The following is a 24,950-nucleotide window of genomic DNA, read 5'->3' on the forward strand; positions in this document are numbered from 1 at the left end:
ACTATATTGAGAGATACTGATAATATCGTAGAATTAATTGTCCATGATGCTGTGAGTTGAACTTTTTTCTGAATGTGCCTTTTTCAGAATGTGCCTTTTTCTGTGTTTTTTATGTTATCTGCATAACAGCCACTTAAATTTGCTCTTAAAAAATTACTTATGTCTTAAGTGGTCTACTGAAAATGTTTTAGGCAATGTGTTGAAAATACCTAATGGTTGTTTTGAGCAATGCCAATGGCTTATTTTTGGTTCTATGTTTTCTACTGATCCTGGCAAATGAAATAAGGTCTCCACTTAAACACCCCAGATGTAGCATTGTGACTGATATTAGCAAGACGGTAGTTCTGTTTTTTGAACATAGGACATCACATACATTTTCTCCTTTTGGAGGTGTTCTAGTCATAATGGTGAACAAATACAATGGCTTCAAAAACATGTACATTAATATTTATACATGAACTGTATTTGTAGCAAACTATTAACGTTTGTACATTAAGTACAGGGTAACATGCTGTTGAAATTTAGACTACCTGAGTATACTTCAATACTGAATTAACATACACATTTTTCAAAGAAATATTTTATAAAACATGTAATATTTTACACAATATAATTCTGTGAAAAACTTGGTTTCTTGTGTTCTGTAATTGGTCTCCTTCAGTCCATAATACATATTTAGCCTTTTTTCAGCTTCCTCCACACAAAATAATTTACTTTAAATACTTTCTTGATACCTATGTACATAGTATAGCATTAGCATTAAACCTACTGTAAATTCTCCCATGATCATCAGAAATCAAAACCATTTCCTTGTAGTTCTATGATAGTCAGGGGGACGTATCAAAATAATGTGGATATGGATAGGTTTCTTGGCCTTTTGCATTAGTGGTACATCATCTGGCTCTAATATACTTGGCATTGCATGACTGTTTACCTTTATCTTTCAAAGGAAAATATGGACAGAAGTGCCACCAGTTCACCTTTCAACTACTATATAGATTTACTACCAGTTCATAACCCTTTCGCTATGTTTCTATTTTTGCATTCTACTGTTCCATTTGCCGATGGTCAATAGAGAGTTGAAAAATGATGAATGACTTATATACCTTTCATAAATGTTTTCTCTTAGAAATTGCTTGATTTCACACAATTCATTCATGCTTTAATAAAATCCTCATTCTTTTGGCCAAGTATCACTTGGTAAAAATTAGTTGGGATTGCATACACATGGCATGCCATCTACTGTGGCACAATGATAGTAAAGAATTTTAATACTGTATTTCTCCGAATATAGCCCCACTCTGAATATATTCCCCCCCCCCCCCTAATTTTGAGGCTTCAGTTTTGGGAAAATATTTTTAAAATATGTTTGAGTATAGTCCCCCCTATACTTTTACCACGGGCAATTTTGGAAAAAAAGGGGGGACTATATTCAGAAAAATGCGGTAGTTTTGGAACACTCATACTTACTGGTCCAGCAAGTAGTGTTCTGGATGCTTTGACAACTATCATGAAATGCTCATGCATAGTCCTTTTGTGAGCATAATAAATATTTTACACATTATGCCCTGCAAACTGCAGTAGGGGCCTTTTTCTGCGGAAATATTTGTCTGTTGTGCAATTAGTTCAAAACATTGCAGCCAGCCTCTCCAATTAATTCCCAATTTTTCACTGAAGTGGTTAAATTTTTATACTCAGGGCTGATTGTTGCCATTCTAGGTTCAAAATATGGTTTCCAGTATGTGTTCCTTGCAATTAGTTGATTTTGTGGCAAAACTTTTATTGCAAAAACTAATCAAACATCGAAAAAAGTTCATGCTTGTGTCCAAAATGCACTTCTTTAATGTGCATACGCAATGGTGTGTAGGGGTTACGTAATTAATAGCATGTAATACCATAACTGTCAATTTTTTATCCTCCATTTTAACACTTTGAATGTAGCATTGTTAATGCTAAGACAATGGTCCTGTCTTACCAACACAGCAAACTACACTACTGAAGTCTTGTTCTAACAAAATAGAACTTTAATTGAAAGAAATTGAAACCTGGTAGAAAGGCAATAAAAAATCCAGAAGCAAAAATGAAAATGAGGAAGGGGTGATGAGACGGGAATATTAGGAACTAGGTGTGAGTAGCGTGATTTAGTTAAATTATATGACGATATTATAATGGTAGTGGAAGGTTTGGGGATCCTTAAGGCCATTTTACACAGGGCATGGAATTGTGCAGGTTAGAGCTGCATTAATTTCTAAAATGGCGTGGAATTGCACAAAATTAGAACGGGCTATTTTGCCGTCTCGCATCCACGCATTCTCGCATGTGTTCTAGCTATTCACCTCTTTACATGATGCAATTTCGAGCCTTCGCACGTACGTCAGATGGCACAATTCCGTGTACTGTGTAAAACGGCCTTTAAAATTTTAATTATAAGGCAGAAAAGATAGAAGGCTATTTAGGAAGGAAAAATTGAATTCTTTTCCTAATTTCTTTTTCCTCCTCGTTATGTGTTGTTGCTCCTCCTTTCCTCTTACAATCTCCTTGTTTTTATGTAATTCAACTTCTCAATATTTTTCACATTTTGACTTTGTACCTTTACTTTTAACTAGTCAGCATTAGTGCTATTTTCCTTCACCCTTAAGTTTAAGGCACAGTTTGCAGTATCTTTTGTCACTCCCTCTTTCTTGCTCTTCAGATGTCTTCTTTCCAAATGTCTTTTGTGCAGCTTTTCCAAAACACCTCAAATTAACTAACTTTGTTCCTTTTTTGTTATATTCTCAACCCCATTCACAAGAACTGTTGTCATACTTTCCTTAATATTCTTCCAATCCATTTGCCCTTCCAGCGATTTCTTTCCAAATTTCCTGCTTTCAGAACTTCCTTAATATTGTTCTTATCTTCCTCAGGGTTCATAATCTCCACTTCTTTGTTGATTGCTTTTTCCTTTACAAGCGTCTTGTGCTCACATCTATTATTAAAAACACATATTCTGTTTCATCTGGCCCAGTTAATCTTTGTATTGTTAACCCAATTCCTAAATATTTGAGTTGTTATTGTAAATCACTGATTTTCAGCTTTGGATTTTCTTGCAATTGTGATTCTATATTTTCAATCCCTTTGATGCTTATGAATCAAAGGAGATTCTGGTATTGTTTTAAAGAGGATGCCAGTCGGAGGAATTGCTCTGCCAACTTCAAAGAAGCCATGCAATGTGGCTGTTGCATTTCATTTCTCCCCTGCGGGTTGGGGGAATAATAGAATACTCCCGCAGTATCCCTGCTTGTTGTAAGAGGCAACTAAAAGGGTTATGAAGGGTGCTGTTGACACATGGGTTATTGCTGCATCCATGTGTCACCACTCTTGAATCATTGATGAGAGAGGTTGGGTCTACAGTCACTTGTGCATGACGAAGACAATTTGACCTCGTGAAAGAATTTGACCTCATGGTGGTTTTTTCAAGCATAATATATGTATTATTTCGATGCATTATAGTTTTATGTTGAGTGAAAAATTTGGCTTTTAGCATCAGAATTGGGGAGCAGATGATTTGGTGTAAGGCATAGTTGTTGGATGTGGAGGGCTCAGTAATGTGGGGGCTGAGAAAGGGAGGTTTACTTTTTGCAAAAGTCATCAGGCTGGTGGTAAACCATAATATGTACTTTGGAGAATGATGCCAGTTGGAGGAATTGCCTAGCCATCTTCAAAGAAGCCATGTAATATGGCTGTTGCATTTCATTTCTCCCCTGTGGGTTGGGGGAATAATAGAATACTCCCACAGTATCCCTGCTTGTTGTAAGAGGCAACTAAAAGGGTTCTCCTAAAGGCCTCAACATCATGAAAATGCTTGCTAGAAAATATGGGCCGTTAGTGATTGTTTATTTTATTTTAATTCAAGATCAACGGGAAACTGTACTTATTAGTACATTGTAGTCAAAAAAGGTAATATATAAAGTACATAGTATCATTAAAATTTAAACTAAAGTATTAATGGACATTATTAATTGGATTTCATATTCATCAAGGTATATCAACAGTAAATAAGTATATGTGTGTATCAGGCCCGTGCTGGACCCCTTCATAAGGCAGTGGACAGCCATGGTCAGAGGGCATCAGCACTATTCATTGGTATTCTGACTAAGATTTATTAGTTTTGGAACGGGAGGGTGCCAAAGATTTCTAGGCTGGAGGGTGCACCGGGATACGTCCCGGTGGCGCAGCATGGGCCTGGTGCATTTAAAGAAACTCTCTTAAAGGCTGATAATGTATTTTCAGCATGGACATTTTCTGGTAACTATTTAAACTTATAATAGTAGAGACACTGACTGATAGCATGTATCTTGGTTCAGGACTGTTGGGAAGTAATGAAAAGGGCATATGATCTGAACATGTATGTCCTCTGGAAGATTCTCAAGCGGTATGTTAGATGGTATGTTTCAAATATGAATCAGGTGATGAAACCATTTTTTCATTTGTTCAAGGAAAATGTTGAGTTTAAATGCTTTCCTAATCATGATAAGGTCATTAACAATCTTAAAGAGAAAGTTTCACAAGCATCATCCTTAGTTCTCTTTGACCCAAGTAAGCCAATATTTATGCAATGTGATGCATCTAAGGATGGATTAGGATATTGTCTCTTTCTTTAATGTGGAGATGAGAATAAATCAGTGGCATGTGTTTCGAGAACAATGAATGATTGTGAAGTGAATTTTATGTTATGTAGCAAAGAAATTCCGTGAATACATTTATGGTCTACATGTTACCGTTCAAACAGATCATAAACCTTTGTTGTGTGTGATGGAAAAACAAATTTCTAAGATCGGTTGAGTAAGGTTACAAAGGCTTAGGTTGAAGTTACTGAAATATGATCTTGTATTGACCTATATACATGCAAAATATTTGTACTTTGCAGATGTGTTATCATGAGTTACATTGGGGAAAGCCATCCAGTAGATTAACCTTGACTTGAAGGAGGCCTTGTATCAAATCCTTAAGGAATGTTGAATAATTCAGAACACTGGCACCAAATGCACACAAAAATACAATTATCACTCTCTGGAGTAACCGTAACTTCTTGACCTAACTTTATTTAGTCTAATAGACATAAAACTATTTCTTATTAAACTCATTTTTTGCTTTCAAAATATTACTGGAGCAAATGCATTGGTCATTTAGACTGCTTTCTAATCTCCAGAGGGGATATGTTCTACTCTTAATTACTTTGGACTGATGCAAATCTTTAATGAAATAATATTTGACATCAAAATGCTTTATTATTTTCTCATCCCAGCTTTCTAGAGCCGTAATGCATGACTGATTCTCAAAGATAGTATCATATCATAGTAATTCATATCCGATAATTTATTAACTACCGTCAAGACGCCAGCAACGTAATAATAATAATAATAATAATAATAATAATTTTTATTGTTCTGTTGGTCCAAGGAATAGAACATAGAACATGGTCAAGAGAATATTACAGATAAAAAGAGATACCAAACACACAAAAAACGACACAGATCAATTATACATTATCACACATATATTCGTCTAGATTGTAATAGGCTTTGGATAAAAGCAGCCTTCTCAATTTGCGCTTGAAGGTTGCAATGTTGGACTGAGTTTTTACATGCGGTGGTAATTTATTAAAAATAAGGGAAGCTGAGTGATGAGTTCCCTTTCTAGATAAGGCACAGGGTTGCATTCTCAGGTGAACATCATTTCTGCGCCGAGTGAAATAATCATGAATGGTAGAGCTCGGACAGAACAAATCAGGATACATTTTGACAAATAGTGCACAATAAAAAATAAACAGACATGGTAGTGTCATTATCTTGAATTTAAGAAACAGTGGCTTTCCTGGAGATCTGATGGAAACAGCAGCAATTGCCTTCAAAGATCTCTTTTGCATGGAGAAGGCCCTTGTGGCAGCACTGGTGTTGCCCCAAAATATCACACCATAAGACAGGTAGGAGTGGATTTTAGCAAAGTAAACTAGCTTTAAGATCTCCACAGAGGTGGTGGGGGCAAGTTTACGAATCATGAAGATACCAGATGAAATTTTTTTGTTGAGATTATCAACGTGGAATTGCCAGTCAAGATTTTCATTTAGAGTTAAACCCAAGAATTTAGTACAGTTAGATTGCTTGATTGAATTATTACTGATAGTTCGGAGTAAAGGGCTTGAAGTCGGGGGAGAAATTTTGTTATGGAAGTGGAGAAAAGATGTTTTGAGGTCATTTAATTGTAAGCTGTTATTATGGCACCATTGACCTATAGTTGAAACAGTAATTTGAGCAGCATTCGTTACTCCTAACAGCGTATCGCTAAGGTTCAGTGTAGAAGTGTCATCAGCATATAGGGTCACCTTACACATAGGTAGGTGATATTTGAGATCATTGATGAAGATGACAAATAAAAGAGGGCCCAGGATTGATCCTTGAGGGACCCCACAGTTCGATTTGAGAGGGTTGGATCGAAGTGTGTTAGCACCAGCAGCAAAAGTTGTATTTAATTGAACCATTTGCATTCTATTGGATAAGTAAGATTGTATCCAGGCTAGAGCATTGCCATTTATTCCAATGTGATTGAGTTTAGAGAACAGGATATTATGATTTAGGGTATCAAAAGCTTTCGATAGGTCGAAGAAAATCCCAAGTATTTCTTTCTGATTGGAAAGACCCCAAGTGATATCATTAATGAGTTGGAAAGCTGCAGATATTGTAGATCTTCCCTTGATGAAGCCATGTTGGGAAGAATTCAGCAAGTTAAAATGGGATAAATAATTCATTATGCGATTGTAGAAGAGTTTCTCAAAAATTTTTGAGAAAGCTGAGAGTAGTGCAATAGGTCGATAGTTATTGGCTTCAGTGGTGGATCCCTTTTTATGGATTGGAATGATGACAGCAGTTTTCAGGTAGGTAGGAAAATGACCATTGCAGATAGACAAATTAAAAATGTCGGACAGGGGAGCAGAAATAATCCTAGCAACTAATTTAATGATAGGTATAGGGACTCCATCATATCCTACTGACCAGGAATTAGAAAGAGAGTGGATGATGTTGGCAACCTCATTAAGGGTAGATGGGGAGAGAAAAATTGACGAGGGTGTTTTATCCCAACTAAGAGAAGGTAGATCTGTGTTATTAGCAGTTTGACAGAATTGGCTATTAAAACAATTTGCAATTGCAATAGGGTTCAAAACAGGTAGGTCATTAAATTTGATAAAAGTTGGTCTCTGTTCAAAGTTATTTTTAGTTTGTTGGTTAATAATCCTCCATGCAGCTTTGGAGGGGTTATTTGAAGAAGCAATGACATGGCTATGACGATTTTTCTTAAATTCCCTAATACTGCATTTGTATTTATGTAGAAGAGCTTTGTATTGATTGAGGAGGGATGGATCAGAAAACTTTGACAGTCTATGCAGTTCTTTAACCCTGGCATTCATATTTAGGAGCTCAGGAGGGAATTTAATATTTCTGCTTTTATAGTTAAACTTCCTGGTTCTTAAAGGAAATGAATGATTAAAAAGCAGCAGAAAATCATTCAGGAAGGAGTTAAACCTAGCATCAACATCGAGTGGATTGCCATGGCCTTGTTCACTCCATGTTGTATTAGCCACATTATAAATAAATTCCTCACAGCTTTCCCTGTGGTAAAATCGTTTAGTTACATACATAGGATCAATGAGTATAGCATCAGTAATCTTCAACACAACCCCTAGCATACAGTGATCCGAAAGATAGCAAGATGTAGTATCACAGGAAAAAGTTTGCTCTGGAAAGTTAGAAACTACTAGGTCAATCAGAGTAGAAGAGTGTGAGGTTACTCTGGTGGGATTATTGTTCATTACAGCTAACCCAAATGAATGGAAAAGACAATCCAGTTCTAAGTACTGAGTCGAGTAAGATAATATATCAGTATTAAGATCACCAAAGATGATTAGGTTGTCAACATTAGCACTAAACACAGATTGTATCGTGTCACTGAATTCCTTTAAAAAGGAATGAAAACAGGAGGTGGGAGACCTGTAAACAACAATAATCCCGAAACGGGATTTGTTGGATTTGCATATCACTGCGGCGCACTCATTCACTTTTTCGATGTTATTGCTTAGCTTGATTTTCGAGCATTTCATGGAGCGATTACAATAAATTGCTACACCGCCGCCAATTGTATCCTTTCGACAAAATGATGCAGCAAGATACATATCACTAATGACATAGCACTCGATTTCATTTGGTAATAACCAGTGTTCAGTCAAAAGAAGAATATCACATTTTGTGTCTTGCACTATGACTTCCAGATCAACAATCTTGTTCCTTAACGATCTAATGTTAAGGTAAAGGAACTTAATTACATTTGCATCTGCATCTAGTCACGAAGTCCCTGCCGATGGTTTGGCCTTAATCAAACTGATCTGACCAAGCGCCTGCCGTTTCACTGAGTCATCGACCGAATGTTCACAAAAATCTTCGTTGATGACACCAACAGAGGATTGGCCTACAACTGATTGTTTCACACCATTTGCATCATCAGCTGAAACAACCCTTTTTGGGGGGAAATATTTAGTATTCTGACGAAATTTCGGCAAGAAAAAATTTCCGTAGTAAACGTTCTTTGGCCAAAAGTCTCCTGACAATAAGTCACGGCCAACACACTCATCATTTACAGAAATATGAAATTAGGCGTATTCCCCTCTATTTACCTTTAACTGTTCAATTTCAATTGAAGCGTCGGTGATTTCGGGCTTTTCTTCTCCGATGTACTTCCGGACGTCTTCCGCTGTTGTATTCGAAGGAAGGTTCCAAATGTGAATGTGCACACGCTTTGGAATACCCATCAGAGAACCTTTTTTGGCAGAACAACCCACAGTTGGAGGAGGACGACGTTTGCGTTTATGGATCACTTGAGTGTAACCTTCGTCAGTTTTGTTGTTGCACTCGTCGATTGATTCAGATGCTGGACACTCAATACGCAATACCCCATAGTTTGTTTGATCTACACGTAACGCTTTTTTCTTTTTGTTATTTACCACTTCTTTTTTGCCGGAAACAGTCATTGCTCCAAAACCAGCTTCATTTTTGTCGTTCACCCGATGCTTGGCAGCGTCACGAGAGGCCTCGATTTCATGATTTGCGTCACTATTAGAAACAGACCTTGTTGCTGCTGTGTCTGCAAAACTCACATTTTTCACTCGAGATTCCTTCCCAGCATTATGTAGCTTAGCGTTATCTTTGATGTTGCGAATTTCTTCTTTTAATAGTTCGATGTCGTCCGCCATTTTATGAAGTTGGTTTCCTTCGTTAACGCGACATGATAAGCACTTCCAGAATAAACCATAAAATTCCTCCAGAGCTCTTAAAGCAATTTCTTTCAAGCCCGTACACTTATGATGATATAATTTCTTGCAATATTCACAGTGGAGGGCTTTTTCACTAGTTTTTAGATGGTTTTTACACTCGTTACATTCTACGTTTATCGGATCGGACGCCATCTTGGCATTTATCGTCTCCATATCTGGGTAGTCTTGAAGTTTGGTCGTGTATGATAATATCTTAAGAAGAAGTCTCTCCCCACTTACATCAGAAGGTGCAGAAGTATTTCGAAGCGAGTCTCGTGCTTCTTAAGTGGTTTTTTACCTTCCTCCAGTACAGGTACAGCTCTGGTTGAGTCATAAGCACTATTTGTGACCAAGCTTTCTTATCAAGTTTCGCAGGATAGTTTTTCTTCAGTATTTTAACCCGGGTAACATATTCCCTAAACTCTTTGTGCACAAGGTACACTTCCATAGCATAGGTGCAAGAGTTAAGGCTGAGACACAATGAACACTAACATGAGACGTGAGTTAACAGGAATAGGTAAAAAGATGGCGGAAGGGAAAGCTTATGGAAGGGATATGTAGCGTGGGGATGATTAGGCACGTGGTAAATAAATGCAATCACCAATTATGCAAAACAGGGTTGGTTTATTTCGGTATTTGAGTAGCACAGGCAAGCTCTATGGTATTGACACAAAACACTCTTCACGTCCGGACTGTCATGGCGTCACCTCTCTCCTCCTCGTGGCGTCCTCACCAGCCAACGCTCTCTTGTGGCAGTTGATGGAAAAACAGTTGAAATGCCTTCTGCTTGTCCGCCACAACACCCCCCTTGGCAGTAGCGGAGCGTGCCTTGAGATATAAAGAAACGTAACACACATCAAAAAAATATATGGTTCTCAACAACTCATCCCCATTGCCGGGGATACCCGTAGATACACCTGTTGAAAAAGTTTACTAACCCAAAAGAAAATAGAATGCTCACAGTTATTTACCTTGACATACATGTTACCCTTAACATAAAGAAATGAAGAACAATTATAATAGCAAATATGCATCAGTGAGCTGTGTTCATGCCCAATAAAATCAGCCACGTTGATACTAAACAAAAATAGACACTAATTAAAGAATGAAATATCAGCGCTCTATGACTTAGTATCATTGGTATTCACACTACAATCAGTTAAATGCTGTGGAAATTGCACCCGTCTCCCAGAATGTCGGAGAGGAACTCGTGGCACTATTGTGTCACTCACAGATTCACTAGGGGAGGGACTGCTGATAGGTGGAACACTTGGGAGGTACACTTAATGGCAAAGATATGTCGGTGTCACTAGAGGGTGTATCTGCAGGACACAATCACCATATAGGGAGAGAATGTAAACGCGAGAGGTGGGCAACTTTCATCTCTTCCCATGTCCCATATATGGAAAGCCAATCAAAAGAGCCCGAACATGGGAGCCACCTGTTGGCAAAGAAAGGACTAAGAGTCGAGTTAAACTTTTCTATACAAGAATTTTCCCCTCTTTGATTAATAAATAGAAGCTGATCTGGAAGACATGCACCTTTTTAAAATCTTACATGGAATGAACACACTGCTTCACAACAGGCAACATAGTCAAAGAAATGTATGGGATAGTGGGCCACAATGAGACGAAATTCACATTATTTTTTTCCAATTGATAAAATGTACCTTGCTTTGTTACACTAGATCTAGAAAATAAAACGAAAAGCATTGCTAAACTTCAAAAATTAACCAAGAGTCATAACTTTTTCGCAAGCAATTCCAACACAATGAGCAACTTGATTAATGGTTATTGGTTTGCCTGGATGGTGTAAAAGTCACCATTAAGAAACTGATCAATTTTTGCAAATTTTGAGGTAGGAATAGATTAGTTAGTTATAACCTTAATTGATCTTATCAACACTAAGAATTTTTCAAATTCAGCGGTGTATTTTATTTTAAAGCTTTTATCTTTAAGTTGAAATGTCACATTTGAAACACTTTTTCATGCTTAACTCTGTAAAATCAAAATATCCATCTTGCTCAAGTCTTAAATGACAATTAAAAACAGCAGTATTTCAACTTTGCACAATAAAAACAATGAAAGTACATCAATCTGCGGCAGAGTGATGGCAGTCATGCAAAGGAAGCATGGGTGATGATGAATTTTATGCTATTGCCAAAAGAAAGTAGCACCTGTCATACAACTCCAAAGCTAAATATTCTCACTGTCTCTAAGTGACTAATGCTTCATTGTGCCCCACTCTCCCCTACATTTCTTTGACTATGTTGGCTGTTCTGAGGCAGAAGAAATGAGAAAGAAACTAGTGGGATATGGGGATACATTAAAATCTTGCAATATCAATTGATGCTGGTTACCTTTTGATATTGCCAAGGTACCTCTCCCTCCCTTGTCATAAAATAAGCAGCCAGCAAGTCCCTCAGTTCATATGCCACCCTGGTGGCTATATTGGCTCCTAATCTACCAACACCTCTCAATGCTGCCATCTCCAGTTCCCCTCGTTCACCAAACCATTATTGTCGGAATCGACATGATAATAATAATAATAATAATAATAATCTTTATTTGCCGGAAAGACAATTATATGCAATACATAAATTGTATAAGGCACGTCAAAAACACAGGTTGGGTACAAATAAAAGATATAAGGCACAAACAGCAAAGTGAGGTGAGCATATATAATATTACTGTGACAGGTACTCTGATATAGAGTAAAAGCAGCCTGAAAGTAAAAAGTCTTTCAGCTTGTTTTTAAATACCCCTTGACTCATGGGATCTTTAAGCTCCATAGGGAGCTTATTGTACAAAAGTAGACTCATAAATTGTTCACCACAGGCAGCACTTTTAGTCCGTACATAGGGGACATGCAAATCTTTGTGCTGCCTCGTATAATGAGTGTGAATGCTGGCGTTTGGGACAAAGTCTTGGAAGTTAGTCTTTACTTTGAGAAGTATGGTGAATATATAAAGACAGGGCACAGGTAATATTCGTAGATCTTTAAACAATGGCCGACAGGGTGTCCGATAGGGTTTGTTGGACAATAAGCGTACCACTCTTTTTTGAATTTTGAATATGGTAACGGCATATGGAGATGAACCCCAATGTAGAATGCTGTACAGAACATGAGAGTGGAATTCACCATAATACAAGAGTAGCAGAACATCTAGTGACACAGTGGAGCGTATATACCTGATTAGATAACACACAGAACTGAGCTTACGTGCCAATTCGCTGATATGCATTGCCCAGGAAAGATTAGAATCAATAGTCACACCCAAAAACTTTGTACTCTCAACTTGTGGTATACATGCACCGTTAAGGTCCACAGTGATCTGCCTATTATTTTTTCCAATATTTGTGAAGTAGATAAGTTGAGATTTACAAACATTAGGCTTCAAACAATTTTTAACACACCATTTATACAACTGCTGGGATACAGAGTTAGCAGAGGTACATAAGCTATTCACTTGAGATGAAGTAACCACAAAATTGGCATCATCAGCATATAACACTGGGGTGATATCAGAGGATCGAGAGACAAAGTTAGTGAGATCATTCACATATACTAAAAACAAGATAGGGCCAAGAACAGATCCTTGGGGGACACCTTGGGAAATAACTTTTGGTGGGGAAATAAATTTCACACCATTGGACACTACAGCAACAGTCTGTGATCTGTTGGCGAGGTATGATTCCAACCAGAGAAATGGAATACCTCTAATACCAAAATAGGATATCTTATTCATAAGAATTTTATGGTTGACACTATCAAAGGCCTTAGATAAGTCATAGAACAAGCCAAGTACTTCATGATTAGGTGGGCAATATTATCTTGAGGCACTTGTGTCACTTTTGATAAAATTGTGAAGGCACACACAAGCTGACATATATGCTTCCACAGTATCTGGCTGTGCAACCATTACACTTATTAACATTCTCCACCTGGAAGCTAATATGCCAAAAGCATTTTCTATTGTTCTTCTGCCCCGGGAGAGCCGGTAATTAAAAATTAATTTCTGCAGGCTCAGGCTTCTTCCAGGATATGGCCTCGTCAACATCTACCGTTGAGGAAAGGCGTCATTTCCCACTAGCTAGTATGGCATCTCGTGGGCCATACCTGGAATTACCTCAGGAGGAGGGAAACAATGTCGCCTGTTTCCACAGCTCTACCAGTAACTCTCGAAAATATTCCTCCATCACTTTGGGAACCTGAAATGAACAAATATAATTCAATACAACTGCGGGTGCATGTTGATGATACGTCTACAGGGTCGTCTTTATAACATTTGGTTCGATCTGAGAAATTTCTAACCATATGCTCCGATATCTATAAGCGTGAAGTTGTGTTGAGCACCACTGGCAGCCATCAACACTATGCTGTGTGATTTTTTATAATTAAAAAATAAACTTCCAGCATTGCTGGGTGCCTGTATGGCAATATGCTTGCCGTCGATGGCACCAACGCAGTTGGGGAGGTTCCATTTAGAATGAAAGCCCTCAAGGTTCTTAGACTGTACTCTAAGAACCTTGGAAAGCCCTCTGCAATGCGTCGCCAGTCTTCCATTTGGGTCTCATCAAATACTTTGGAGAGAAAGCTCTCCAAATCGCTTGACATGTCTCCTTCAGCACCTTGTGTGCAGTAGACTTAGCCACGTAGTACTCCCACCCCAGTGCACTTGTGCTACCTCCATGTGCCAAGTATCTGTCAATGTTAAAATGCACGATATCAATATAAACATCACTAGTATAGCTACGAGAAGACGGCCACGTAATAACGCAAATGCTTACTTAAGAGTCATCGCCAGTCTATGACCAACGGAAAGAGCTTTCCTTTGACCTCTTTTCTTGAGAAACGGAGTCAAGAGTTTCACAAACAAGTCGAATTGTCTGCGACTAATTCTTGTATATTTGAAAAAGTCGTCCATGGTCTTCATAGCCGTGAAAATGTTCGAATATGCGCCTCGTTGCTCCCTATCTTGATTAATTGGCCTAACCCACCATCTCCTGTTTTACCACCGTTTTTTATTTTGTGCAGCATGTACCCTGATGTCGTTGATATGATACCAAGGTACATGGCCGTATCCTCGTCAAATTCAAACATTCTTAAAAAACTTCCCGTACACAAACGAAAGACTGATGACTACAAACAAAACCTCTGCGCGAGCTTTAGTCAATTTTCTTTCCGGCCACGGGAACGTCAATAGGGGTGTTAACCTCAAACGAAAATACCCATTTAAGTAGATGCTAACGGTGAGTTTTGGCTAATAATTCACATTGGTGAAAAAATTTCTGCAATGGGAGCATTACATTTTCTTTTGTGCTCCGATGAAAATTGTGCGCGTTTGAAGCGGCCAGTTTCGGCGGGAAGTCAGGCTCGAATGGCTCTGACGTCACACACAGCTACTTCGTTGACGCGTTCGGTGAACGCCGTTACCCGAGCCGTGCTTGAATTTGTGGATGCCGTTGTGAGAAACAGATTTTGGATTGTGGTTTTGTGAGGGCTAAATCTACAACTGTGCCTAAAATGAGTGCTCTGAAGCTCATTTTTTATCATCAATAAAAATAGGTCTAGACGAGAAAAAAATCTAAAGACGCAGTAATGACATTTTTAGCGCTCCGAAAATTCAAAGAGTCAAGCAGGCAAGGTAAGAGTCAGTGCATATGATTGCACTGTTATATATGTTAATCGTACTTATGAGTATATTTTGTATCAAATACTTAATTTTGTTACGATTTACTCTGCCTTGGCTTCCATTTTTATTAGAATTATCCCTTGGTAAACGCCGAAATAGTTCCCGCGAGGTACATGTCATATTATATCACAAATCCCTGTCACGCAATGCTCGTTTTTTTAGTTTTAAAGGCTTTTGATAATTTCTAGCCTATAAAAACTTAGGTGACTCAAGGGAACTAATATCGTAAAATAATCACTTTTGTTCGTCTCAGATTCGTCTAAATCATAATATAGAATGGCGAATTATTGTCAATATTTATTCTTGTGAATGTTACTGTAAGGTCCCTTGCACACGCACCGATTTTGGATGGCCGGTAAAATACCGGCCGATATTTTACTAGTATAGCGCTGCTTGAACTAACGCCAGATTTAGACAGGTCAAAAGATTTAAGTTACTTGGTTGTTGCGCTGGCGGCGCGGCACGCCGGTGGTCCGCAGTGGCATTGGCAGGTAGCTAACCGACTTTTTACCAGTGCCGGTGCGCGGTCGGTCAGTGTGCAAGCTCCCATGCCCTTCCATTGTTCACTGTCGGAATGTGGACGGCCGTCCAAAATCGGCGTGTGCTATGGGTTCGTATACATTGCCATGGTAATGTATAAGAATGTATAAAAGTTTGAAACAGCGGTTTATACAATTTTAGCAAAATTATGCAATATTACATAGCAAAAGAAATAAAACATGCTAAACTTCACCACTCATAACACTAAAAATCTTAGACAACTCACAGTACTATGTGGGCAGTGAAATTAAAAATGATTTCGGGTTTAACATTAAAAAACTTTGATGGCATGCTCACAAAAAGAATTTTGTTAAAAATTAATGACACATTAATGACAAATGAATTTTTTAAAGACAAATTAATCAGTAAATGGCACTGTGAAAAGGCAAATGTGCTAATAAATGATTGATTGATTACTTCATTAATGAAAAATTATAATTAATAAACACTCAGTACTTAGTAGTGAACAGTCAACCACTACAATGAATGACGACACAGAAATTTATCAATAATTGAATTTTTCAATGGCATCCCACTGCCAAGGAACAGATCCATCCCCATTAAAATAATCTCTGAATAAATCTCTTATTCCTTGACTCTCATTGGATGAGCGATTACCAACGTTCCTGGCTATCCTGCCTAGGTTGGTAATTTCACCACCAGACAAGCCATCCTCGCAGCTTGCAGTATATCCACCACCACACTCTTCAATTAGGAAGTTGTGCAATGTGCATGCAGCTAAGGTAATGTTTTCAACCTTCTCCGGAGAAAGCTCTATTTTTTTACCAGTATCCGGAATCGATTGCTAAGAATGCCAAAAGCATTCTCGACGGTTCTCCTAGCTCGGCTAAGACGGTAATTGTACACTTTCTGCTCCACTGACAAATGCCTACTTTTGTATGGCTTCATAATGTTCTTCGTTAAAGGAAAGGCATCATCAGCCACAATGACATACGGAACCGGTTGATTCATTCCCGGTAAATTCATCGATGGAGGGAAATTAAATGAATTTCGTGAAATGTCATCGGAGAGCACACTGTCGCGATAGATGCCACCATCAGTTATGCGTCCATTACACCCTACGTCCACAAACAGAAATTTATACTGTGCATCAACCAGTGCGAGAAGCACGATGCTGTTTCCACCCTTGTAATTGTAATAATATGATCCCATACTTCTTGGTGGCCTGAATTCTATGTGTTTCCCATCCAATGCTCCCAAACAATTCGGAAAGTTCCAAAGACCACTAAACCCTTCCGCTATCTTTCTCCAAGCCTCAGCTGAAGATGGCACCTGCAAAGAAAGCCGTAAGTTAGCATAAAAATAGTCAAAATTCATTGGATCCACTACATGTTTGCATCTGAAACATGATTACCTGAAAATATTTCTCTTTCAGACAACGATAAATAGCTCTGCAAACTTCGGGGATGATATTCGCAATTGTAGAAGTTGGGATTCTAAACGCGAATGTTAGGCTGCGGTAGTTCTCCCCAGTGGCCAGAAACCGCAGTGTTATTACAAGCCTAAAATATTAAAGAAAATTATTGTAAAAAAGAAGTCACATGATTAATATTTATTTTGCTGCATTCGGTTGAACCATTATGTACAATATGATAACCATAAATAAAAAAATTATTTCCCTTACCTTCTTTCAGCGGATATGCTCTCTCGCATATTAGTGCTCCGCTTTGATATCGCAGTATCCACGAGTGCTAAAAGTTTCCTGAAAGTCCCTTCGTCCATTCTTAAATATTGTCGGTACGATTCAGGGTCCTCCACTCGCAACTCATTGCACAGCATACTGTGAATCTCATTTCCACCCTCATCTCTCCGCTGTATCCACGGCCTCGTCCACCACCTTCTATTCCTCCACCTTTTATTTCTTTCTCTTTCCCTCCTAACCACTCTCACTGCTTCGACCACTGCTATTACTCCTAACACATCCTGAACGTCTCGAATATCAGCCATTTTGGAAGAACTCAGGTAAAAATTTCTCCCTTGCAACTTGACTGAAACTGGGCTGAAACTACCTTGAAACTCACTGCCTTGCTTCTATGCTGAAACTGCATTGAAATTGAAACAAACCAGTGGAGTTAGGAAGAGGGATGGCAGTGCAGTAGCAGTGCAATTAGGTACTCCAGCTACTCCACTGAAACTCCCTTGGCCGACTGGGCTGGCCAGACTGAAACTCCCTTGGCCAACTGGGATGGCTAGACTGAAACTCCCTTGCCTACCAGACTGAAACTCCCTTGCCTACCAGACTGAAACTCCCTTGCCTGCCAGGCTGAAACTCCCTTGCCTACCAGACTGAAACTCCCTTGCCTACCAGACTGAAACTCCCTTGCCTACCAGACTGAAACTCCCTTGCCTACCAGATTGAAACTCCCTTGGCCGACTGGGCTGGCTAGACTGAAACTCCCTTGCCAGCCAGACTGAAACTCCCTTGCCTGCAAGACTGAAACTCCCTTGCCTGCAAGACTGAAACTCCCTTGCCTGCAAGACTGAAACCCCCTTGCCTGCAAGACTGAAACTCCCTTGCCTGCAAGACTGAAACCCCCTTGCCTGCAGGACTGAAACTCCCTTGCCTGCAGGACTGAAACCCCCTTGCCTGCAAGACTGAAACTCCCTTGCCTGCAGGACTGAAACTCCCTTGCCTGCCAGACTGAAACCCCCTTGCCTGCAAGACTGAAACTCCCTTGCCTGCAAGACTGAAACCCCCTTGCTTGGCTGAATACAATTCTCCAGCCCAATCCATTGAAATTCCCTCATCAAATCATATGGAGCACCATAAATCACCTTGCTTAACCTAGCCAACATTGGTTGATCACATAATTGGTTCCATCCACTATGTTGCATGCATGATAAAAGGTAAAGAATGTTTAAGTGATTGTGAGCAATAGCTGTTTCTGCATTGACTACAACAGTTTTCAAAAGACAATTTATTACAAATTGAAAAATATCAATTACATCAATTATTAATACAAATTACCAATTACATCAAATAAACAAACAATAATTATAAATACAATAGAAACCTGATTTAATGTTTTTCAGTGGGGACAAAATTGAAAACTCTAAATGAGTACAAGCCATTTTTTGAGGTTTCAGGGTCTGTAATGATTGGAATGGCTTTATATTGATAAATATTATATATTTGTGGAAACACTAACTGAGGAAAAACATTAAATGCGAAAACCTTACATGCGGATCTGACTGTACATCAATTATTACTACAAATGACCAAATACATCAAATGCACAAACAATAATTATAAATACAATAGAATCTTGATTTAATGTTTTTCAGTGGGGACAAAATTGAAAACTCTAAATGAGTACAAGCCATTTTTTGAGATTTTAGGGTCTGTAATGATTGGAATGGCTTTATATTAATAAACATTATATATTTGCGGAAACACTAAATGATGAAAAATATTAAATGCGAAAACCTTACATGCGGATCTGACTGTACATCAATTATTACTACAAATTACCAAATACATCAAATGCAAAAAATAAACACTAAATGTGGAAAACCATTAAATACGAAAACCTCAAATCCGGATCAGACTAAATAAATTATGGAAGCTGGGCGCTCCTGCAATAGAGAAGAAAAATAAATGATGAATCACAAATGACCTAACTGAAAACCAAATTTTAAAATAGATAGTCGATTATGATAGGATAACCAGTGAAAGCATAATGATCACACAATTGTTTGCAAAAAAAATCAAATGACATTAAAACACAGAACCGTTGTTTCCCTCATTAATTACACTGCATTCATACCACCATCAAACAAAGGACGTCTAACCATCAATTATTTCAAATGAGAAAGATACTAGGCATCTTAAAAAATCTGTACTTTGCTTGGGTTATTTGTTACTAACAATTGGAGGAATCTCCAAGAAAAAAATTTTGGGTAGTGGTTCTTACTTAATTTACTAAAAAATAGGTCCAACATTGGCAAAAACTAGTCATGGCTTAAGTCAATCCTGATTTATAATCCAAAGTAAATAAGCAATTTGGCATGCGCAATACAATTTCAATGGTTCCAACATATGAAAGTTAGATAGCCTTTTGTTGGCTCGTCTTTGTCACAGCCATGAAAAAGATGGAACATGGGTAAAACTTAACAAGGGTAGTTTCCTTAGGATACTTTGTGCATACATTTCTAAAACCTTGTAGCCGTTAATTTTCTATCTTGGATTTGACTCTTTCCATGTTCACTGATTTGATATTATCTCAACTATGTTAGGAACTAACTTCAGGTATGAAATAAGATTAATCTGAAATAGTGAATACCTCTCTTATAAAACTTCATCAAGTGGACATTGAGTGGCCTATTGCATTTCTGAAGTAACCATTATTACCAAAGAACAGTTTTATTACCAGTGGTTGCCACTGGAACATACTTGAAAATGCAAACTACATAACACAAAGGAAGAGGTAATTGCAGTAAAATAAGGAAAAAAATATATATATTAAGGGAATATTCCAGAAGAAGTCATTTGCCTCAATAATCTAAGCACTGACATCTGCAGATGACAACTATGAATGGAGTAAGACTTACTTTGGTCGCCTTTGAGAGCGTTTCAACAGCCCCATCTGCCTTCTCTGCTTCACCCGCAGATTATTTGAAAGAGAGTTGAATGCATGATTGATCGTGGGCAGATCCTTCTCGCCGCGGAACTTGCAGCGGACAAAATCTAAAAAGAAAGGATGAGAGAACGAAGAAATTAATTTACAATGCTCAACCCATTCACTTTCCAAAAATGAAGCCCTTTAAAAGACTGAAGCAAATATATTTGTAATACATTGAGGGTATGACGCTCAAAACTAAGTGAATTGTGAAAGTTTTACAACAACCTAAAGGAATCTTGACTATAAAGGGGCACAGTAATACAGAGAGCCTTACTTGAAATAGCCTGCAGCACATTTTTATCCGCTGCAGGGTTGCCATTGCACTCGAGCCTTTGACCTGTGGCACAATGGCTACGAATGTACTCCTCACCGAAGACTTTCGTAAGGAGTAAATTCTGCAGTTTTCTCGGGTTGCCTCGGCAACTCTCCAGGGCATCAATTTTGTCGCGCCTTTTAATCCATACGTTGGATCCCGTAAAAACCTCGACCTGACAGGAGAGAATGATTAAAAGATGTTAGCAGTTCATTATAGGCCTCTTTTTTCAAGAAATTTAAAAGTGTACCACGTGAAGCAAACTGCAACTAAATACTCTTAATGGTTGCTTTACCTGCTCATCCCAGCCAGTCGGTTTTAGCCGAAGAAACAGCCGATATGTGGCGTCGGCCATGGCGTTTTGGTTTCCTGCAATAGTGAAATACCACATTTAAGTTAAATATTCATGCTGCTAGGCAACGTGGAATTTATTCCAATGAAAATACCGATCGCATATGGCATAGCAAACGTACATAGAAACAAGAAATGAAATTATTGGGGTATATATTTTCATGAAATGGGCATACATCTAAATGTAAATCGCACTAGCAAGACACACCCGCATTCCTAATTTCGTCGAAGGCCGTCTCCAGCTCGCTCTTGTCCCAAGGATGAGAGACCGATGGCGCAGGATTGATAATCGGTGCAGCATTCTCTTGCTCATCCATCATGCAGGAGAAATGCACAGCAGTCGCCACGGCGTTCAACGAATTCATTGTCGACGGCTTCAAGATCCTGGGATTTTCACTCTTCTTCATCATGGACATTGCGGGCTCCTCATTCATTAATTCTTCGAAATCTTTAACCCTGCCTGGAGTAAAACGCAAATTCAACGTCAAAATTCACAAAGCTGAACGTGGAAGGAAAATCCATGCCATCAGATATGTTAAAACGCTTACCTCCAATTTTCAGGGCCGTCACCTCCACCGACCTCGTTCTCCCCTTCACTTTAATGTCGATTTTGTATTTCCCGTTCACAACAGGTGAAATATCTGGTAAATACCTACGATAATCATCCTCTAACATATAAGTATCATCCTCTTCGCAGTGGAAGAGGATGCGATAATTCTCCCTCCCAGATCTCTGCGATTTCCTCTGGCAGCTCCCCACAGAATCCATGGAGTCTTCACTATACATAATTAAATCACGCGATATACTATCTGTATCTGCCTTCGGCTTTACGAGTCAAGAACGAACACTCCAGAACACGCGACCTCGCTCAACAAGAAGTAATGGCGTAATGGCGAGTAATGGCGACGGGAGTCAACGAATAAAAGCGTTGAGCGGGAAAAGATATCCGTGCTGCCAACACCTAAATTAGAAAAATACATCACCGCTGCCAAAATGGATTCCGTACTTATCCGGTAGATGAATACCGTATGTTGGCCCCCGCACGGGGGGAAGAGAGTAATCTCTTCCTTTGGGGAGCCGCGCCCCCACGGACCCGAGCCCACCGGGGAGACAACCTCGTCAAAAAACCCTTCGCACGCTAGGATAGCGTCCAGACAGCATGTGACTCTGCTGTGCTGAGTAGCCGATACATCTGGCGTCCAGATTCACCCACGTGTTTGCCGTGCGTGGAGACCCGTACAAGGGGGAGAAGGGGATCCTGGTGGGTGAGTTCTCCGGCTCCCAGCTGGGCGTCGGAAACCCGGTATGGGCCGGAGTTCAATACCCCACTTCGGCCCTGGATTCCCCGAAAAACGGGCGGCCGAGAAGAGCCCAGCTCGGTCAATCGGCTCCTGGCGGCTGGGGAGCTTGGCGGCTCCTTCCGAGCGTACGCCAGGACGGGTTAGTGCTGGAGATATGGGGGTCTCCGTAGGGCGGCCGAAGGTGCGTGGGTTCGGAGGGCCCCCGCGCTGGAGGTTCTAACCCAAAAGAGACCCCCTATCAAAGGTTCCTATATCCCTTGGGTAGCCCTGGCGACCACACCGGATCTCGGTGTGGCGTCCCGAATGTGTGGCTCCGTGGTGGGTGGGGAGCCCAGGGGATGAATTATGTTCTTACTTTCATGGAGACGATTACTCTTCCTCCACCAAAAAGATCCCGCCCGGACACGGGCGGAGGAGAAAAGTCTTTTGAAAGCTCGAAGCGTTTTTTGTCTATGAAATGCGCCAAAGAAGGTGACACTCTGAAAAAGGTGTCTCCCTTTTTCATAAAAAAAGCTATGCAATCGATAATTACTGGAGAGCCAAATTCGGTGAAAAAACTAAGAGATGGTACTCTACTAATAGAGACTGCGAACAACATCCAAGCTGAAAAATTGCTTAAAACTGAAAAATTACACGACATCCCAGTTAAAGTCGAGATCCACCGCACTCTAAATACCTCTAAGGGAGTAATAAGTCACTACGACCTTCTTTACGTGGAACCAGAAGAGATCAAGAGAGAGATGGCCCCCCAGGGCGTCATCGACTGCCGCAGACTGACTACGAAGCGAAACGGTGAAGTGATAAATACCACGTCAGTAATTCTCACGTTCGCTCTAGACAAACTGCCCGTTAAAGTCTTCTTAGGATACGAATCTGTAACTGTGCGACCATTCTTCCCTCAACCGATGCGCTGCTTCCAATGCCAAAAATTCGGCCACATCGCACCGCGATGTGAGGGCAAGGCCACCTGCCCGCGCTGCGGCAAGGACAAGCACGATGGGGACAAATGTGCGGAAGCGGCCTGCTGCGTGAATTGCGAGGGTACCCACGCGGCTTACTCTCGCGATTGCCCGAAAATGAAAGAGGAACGGAAGATTATGGAAATAAAAACTATGGAAAAAATATCTTACCTGGAGGCAAGGAAAAAGTTCAAAGCCCTTAGTGCCCCCTCTTTCTCGCGTTCCTTTGCCGCAATCGCCTCTGCTCCAGTTAAGAAGTGCACCATTTCTACACAGACGGAACCTGAAAAGCAGATAGATTTATTAAAAAAAACAAATGCGAGTTACAATAGCAATACAAAAAAAAACACCCCTAACTCCTCCGTAGTGTCTCCCAAAAATACAACAAAGAAAACCACCAGAAAACCTGACCAGCGAGAGAAAACTCCCTCTCCTGGTCCCTCCGGCAAAGGTATGGAACCGATGCAGGAGGACATAGACGAAGATCTCTGTATTTCGGACACAGAGATCGAAAAAGTCAGGAATAAGGGAAGGAAAAGTCGCTTAAAGCGATGATTCCACAGACTTCCGGGCTAATGCTGCTCCAAGTTTCAATATTGACATCCTTTTTTTTCTGTTTTTATTTATCTTTTACCCTTTTTAAACCCTTTTTATGAATTTTATATTACAATGGAATTGTAATGGATTTTATCGGCATAAGGAGGAGCTGGCTGTTTTAATAAATGATTTTAACCCTTTCTGTATATGTTTGCAGGAAACGCGTTTTAAAGATACAGACAAGGGATATTTAAAACATTTTAACACTTTTAGACTGGACGATACTAGTGGCCAACGAGCCCATGGTGGAGTTTCGGTTTTTGTCCGGGAGGCTCTTTACACCTCCCGAATAAATCTTAACACACCGTTCCAAGCGGTAGCGGTGACGGTGCACGCTCCCGAGGCGATAACGGTGTGCAACGTTTACCTGCCGGAGGGTGCACCCGTCACCCGTTTTAATCTAGAATCCCTTGTTCACCAGCTACCTCAGCCTTTTATTTTACTCGGAGATTTTAATGCTCACGATCGTCTATGGGGAAGCACCCCGGAACAGTGCAACCGCAGGGGACGTATTTTATCAAGTTTTATTAGTGATTTTAACCTTTTTTTACTCAATAACGGCGAGAAAACCCGTTTTAACTCTTATAGCGGCGATTCTTCCTCCATTGACTTGAGTATTTTATCGACTAGTTTGGTCAATAAACTCAAACTCTCTGTGCATAAGGATCTTAGTGGGAGCGATCACTTTCCCCTTTTAATCAAAAGGGAGCAAAATTTAAACCCCGATTTTATTAGACCAGGCTGTTGGATTGTCCGGAAAGCTGATTGGCATCTTTTTAACTCAAATTTTAACTACGTGTGGGATAAAAACAACGACTGTGTAACAAACGTAAATCTTTTGACATCCAGCATCATTCAAGCCGCCGAAATTAGCATACCACGATCTCGAAGCATCCTTCCAAGAAATGCGGTGCCATGGTGGAATGAAACCTGCGCAGAAGCCATTAAACAACGTAAGAAAGCTCTCCGAATTTTCAACAAGTATCCTACAGCAAATAATCTCTCCGCTTTTCGGCGACTAAGAGCGAAAGCGCGTCAGGTAATAAAGGACGCAAAGAGGATTTCTTGGATGAATTTTGTCTCCGGTGTCAACCACAGGACTCCACTTGCACAGGTATGGCGTAAGGTGAGGAGCATATCGGGTAGCAGCCAGCAACTTGGTATATCCTTCCTAGAAGTCGAAGGAAAGGTTATCACTTCTCCAGCTGCGATAG

The 24,950-nt window shown here is 39.7% G+C and overlaps 1 long non-coding RNA gene across 1 annotated transcript; it reads right to left on the reverse strand.

Moving 5' to 3' along the window:
• Nucleotides 1–18,595: 18,595 nt before the first annotated feature.
• On the reverse strand, nt 18,596–20,766 carry LOC124171697. The gene is made up of 3 exons (XR_006867913.1): nt 20,490–20,766; nt 20,145–20,280; nt 18,596–19,169 (listed from the first exon to the last, which is right to left on the reverse strand). It is a non-coding gene; the product is annotated as an uncharacterized LOC124171697 (long non-coding RNA).
• Between the last annotated feature and the right edge of the window lie 4,184 nt (nt 20,767–24,950).

Source organism: Ischnura elegans, chromosome X, assembly GCF_921293095.1.
Source record: "Ischnura elegans chromosome X, ioIscEleg1.1, whole genome shotgun sequence".
NCBI lineage: Eukaryota > Metazoa > Arthropoda > Insecta > Odonata > Coenagrionidae > Ischnura > Ischnura elegans.